Consider the following 4,523-nt stretch of genomic DNA (forward strand, 5'->3'; position numbering starts at 1 on the left):
TCCTAGAGCTGGCCTTACAGAGTGCCAGACCTACAGTGTGAAATCTCTTCCCAGGACCTATATTTTGACACACAGCTCATTGTGCCCAAAACTGACCTGACTCTGGTCATTGAACATTGCTTGGGGGTAGGTATGTATCTTATGTTATTATTCTGACTCTAGGGTAGTTACTTTATGGTTCACTGAAATCTTGCATATTCTGTGTGGGCATATGTAGAACCTGTTCACTGTCCTTGAGTTTATTTTGCTCAAAGTGAGTGCTCTACTACTTAACTAAGTTCCATATTGAGCTTTTTTGAGGAGGGATTTACTGAAGATAACCAGGGTCGCTTCCAACCACAATCATAATATCTTAGCCTCTTGAGTAGTTACAATTGCAGGGATGAGCCAGAGCCCCCCACTCCTCCCAACCAAAGCTTGGTTTTCATTATCTATATCTATACTGCTAAATGATTACTATGATTTTGAAACCATCTAGAGAGTAAGAATGCCTCATTCTTTTTTCTTTTTATTGCCAGTACTGGTGCTTGAAATAAAGACAGGGGAGCTGATAAGAGGCTTGAGGGACCAGACCTGGACATTATACCATGAATGATCTTGGGAACACAGTTAAAAGTAAGGCAAGACAGGAAATTCCTCAGATTTAAGCCAAAAAAAAGCTGAGAGTGAATCTCTAGTTCAAGCATTATATTATACTGGTACTTGATGGTTAGATACAGAGAAGCCACATTTTGAGAGGTCAAACTGGGAGTCTTTACTACAAGGCCAATGACTGCAGGTGTACCCGTGTTCCAACAACCAGCAGCCTAGAAAGTAGCTTACACAAAACTTTTAAAGGCCAAAAACACTTGATGGGGTAAGAGCATGTTTATAGAGGCAAAGCAAACCACCTAGGGGAAACATCAGGGGCAAGAAAAGCAAACCATCTAGGGCTGAACAGCAAGACACATCTGCATGTTCTCTGGAGCAGAGCTCTCCTGGGGCTAAAAAACATGATGCATCTGCAATTCAAAGAATGCCTATATTACCTTTTAGCCTATTCAGAAAAGTCCCCAACACTCATGAAGGCACCAGGATGGTGGGAAGGACAGATTGTGGTTATTTTAATCCAATATCCGTATTTCAGTTGTATCATTAGTCTTGAGTAAAAAAGCTAAGCATCATCACCTAGGCCTTTGGTTCAATCCCATGTACCAGAACACAAACACAAAATGGGAGACAGCAGTGAAGGACAAAGAGGCTTCAGTCTTCCTATCCCAGGGTTCAACAGCACCTATGAGACCGAGTTGTTCACACTTCACTCACAGTTAGGATGCAGAAGAGTAAGACCTCCCACCACACCCAGACCCTCCGCTTTTGGCCCCACTGCATTATTTATGGTGGAGCCATGAGGTGAATTTCAGGGGCTACATGTGTCAGGTATGCAGGATGACAGAGGGGCTGAGACATGGAGAAAGAGGTCCTCTGAATCTCCCTTACCCTGAGCCCACTGACTATTTCTGTTCCTGCACTAGTATTCCTTATGGCTTTCACCTTGTGTCACCCTGATGACATGACATCTCCATGGAATTCTGCCAGTGAGCCGGCAGCCATGGAGCCTGTGTGATGGGGCAGGCGGGGGGGGGGGGGAGGCACTTCTTGTGTCTGATGTTCTCATAGCAGCCTTGGACGTTTAGCTTTCAGGTGGGACCCTGACAAATGAGGGATTTCACATGTTCAGGAGCCCTCAAGAGAGAGAGTCAAGCATATTACCCAAGTGAGTTTGCCTACTATTTTAACCCCCGTATCTGTGAGAATTGTGGGGATCAGAGGGTCAGGTGGAATGGGGATCAGAATGGACAGGGCTGGGGAACAGAGACGGTCAGATTGCTGGAGAGGATATGTTTACAAGGAAGAGAGGCATGGATACAGGTGTGGAGAGATGTGTGGATGATGTGACCCAGAGTGGAGCCTAAGCAGCCAGCTGGAAGAAGAGGCAGGGGTGAACAGAATGTTTGGGAGATGGCAGAATGGGTGAGAGCGGAGAAGGAAAGCTTGGCTAATCACACAGCACCCTAGTATATGCCAGTTGAATGCCTGCAAGAAGGTTGTTTAGGGGGTGTCACTGGGTTTGAACATCTGGGCCACGTCCAGGGCTTTCAGAATGACAGTTCCATGAGCTGTAGACCTTAGGCCCTCCTGACCTAGGATGTAGTCTATTGCCAATGTGTCCATGAGACCATGTACTTCATGTAGAGAGAGAGACTCATGGTCACCTACAGATACTTCATCTTCTCCAATGAGTATGGGTAGGGTCAGGGCTGGAGGCTGGGACAAGAGCCTCTGAACTCCTTCCTTCCCACACCTTGGACTCATCAGTTTACAGGAGAGGATACACGTGAGTCTCCTGTGTAGATGTCTGTCATGGTGAGGGTGGGTTGGGGATGTCAGTCCTTATATTCCTGTCAAACCTGAATGCCATGTCTCTTCTCCCATGTCCAGATTGTTCGGTGGAGGCGATGGTCCACGTGGACGACCAGCAGGACCTGCTCAGCCATTGTCTTTTCCCAACCATCTTGCTTGTCTTGGCCCTGTCTCTGTCAATTTTGCTGATCCCAGGGAGGCAGTGCATGAGGAGGCCCAGGGAGCTGGGTACCAGGATTAGGTGAATAGACAACCAGGACTTGGTTGTTTGGAAGGAGGCTGGAGATCTGAGGAGCTGGATGGGGAAGGAGGTTGCAGGAATGGGCACACAGGAAGGTGCAGTTTTCTGATGACAGAGAAGAAAAAACTTGGTGTTCTTACAGAAAAGCTGAGGATGGTAGGAGATGGAGGCTCAGCGCGTAATAGCACTAATTTAGATGGAGGGAAGGGGTACAGATGGATGGCTAGACAGAAGGGACAGGCAGAAGTGGTTAATCTGAAGATAGAAGCATAGATAGAATGAGGAAACAAGATGAAGCTAGATATGGTAATACATGTCTGTATTCTCAACAGTCAGGAGGCTGAGGCAGGAGGCTCTCAAGTTTGAGGAAAAACTGATCTCCAAAACAGCCTGTCTCAAAAATGGAAGGGCTGAGGGGATAGGTTGGGGGACAGGCAATCATGGTCAAAGTGCATTATATATGACAATGGAATAATGGAGCCTCTTAAAATTGGTTCAAAAGGAGGAGAAAAAGAAAGAAACAGCGGATTCTGTATGCCAACCAGCCCACCGTGCGCATCACGGAGCTTATGGTCGAGAACCTCAAGTTCATCATCAAGAATACGGACCTGGCGGTGGCCAATTCTATTTGAAGAGTCTTCATCGCCCAGGTACCCATAATAGCCATCGACTGGGTTCAGACTGATGCCAGTTCTTCCGTCTTCATGATGAGTTCATTGCTCACAGCTTGGACTAATTCCACTGACCGGTGATGACATTGTGGACAAGCTGCAATACTCTCGGGACTGTACATGTGAGGAGTTCTGCCCCGAGTGCTCAGTGGAGTTCACTCTGGATGTGTGGTGTAATGAAGACCAGACACATCACATCACATCCCGAGACCTCATCTCCAACAGCCCCCTGGGGTCATTCCGGTGACATCCCGGAACCGCAATAACGACCCTAATGACTACGTGGAGCAGGATGACATCCTCATCATCAAGCTGATGAAGGGCCAGGACCTGAGACTTAGAGCCTATGCCAAAAACGGCTTCGACAAGGAACATGCCAAGTGGAACCCCACTGCAGGGGTGGCTTTTGAATATGACCCAGACCATGCCCCGAGGCACACAGTTTACCCCAAACCTGAGGAATGGCCAAAGAGCTGGAGCTGGACTAGGATGAGTCACAGGCTCCCTATGACCCCAACGGCAAGCCTGATTGGTTTTACTACAACGTGGAGTCCTGTGGCTCTCTGAGCCCTGAAACCATTGTCCTCTCAGCCCTCTCTGGATTGAAGAAGAAGCTGAGTGATTTACAGACTCAATTAAGCCATGGCATCCAGAGTGATGTACTTACTATACACTAGCAGCAGCTCACCTGTGTCAGCAAAGGCTGAGTTTGAGGCAGACCACGGCTGGATTTCAGGTCTCTCCTGAGCCCCTGTAGTTTCTGGGCTCTGGACTGTTTGCTACTGCTCAAACTCTGGGCAGTCATCAGTACCAGCAAGAAGCAGGTTACAGGTAGAATACCAGGATACTTTTTTGCGTGGTTGTTTTGGGTCCTTTGTTTTTTGAAGCAGGTTCTTACCCTGTAGGCTATATTGGTCTCAAACACATGACCAGAGGTTTGCACCACCACATCTGGCTAGGCAGACAGACAGCTTTCTACTTTCCCATTTGCCTAGCCCTGCTAAGGATTGCCAGTAGAGCTCTTCATAACCCTTGCATCCATCCCTTCCATCCAGTTTCCTAGTAACACCACTAGGGGGACATGCTGCTTCTCTGTGGAGACCACTGAGCTGGAATTCTCTCATGATCATTCCAGCTCTTTGCTTGCAAATGAAGGAATTTTCACACCTGTACCTTAGTTTCCTGGTGTTGGGATCAGAGCCCATGCC

General features: G+C 47.7%; 1 pseudogene; it reads left to right on the forward strand.

Annotated features, from left to right (window-relative positions):
• Nucleotides 1-2,247: 2,247 nt before the first annotated feature.
• On the forward strand, nucleotides 2,248-3,992 carry LOC138839885 (DNA-directed RNA polymerase II subunit RPB3-like; annotated as a pseudogene).
• Nucleotides 3,993-4,523: the final 531 nt, after the last annotated feature.

Source organism: Dipodomys merriami, unplaced genomic scaffold, assembly GCF_024711535.1.
Source record: "Dipodomys merriami isolate MVZ:Mamm:240054 unplaced genomic scaffold, mDipMer1.0.p SCAF_3, whole genome shotgun sequence".
Lineage (NCBI taxonomy): Eukaryota > Metazoa > Chordata > Mammalia > Rodentia > Heteromyidae > Dipodomys > Dipodomys merriami.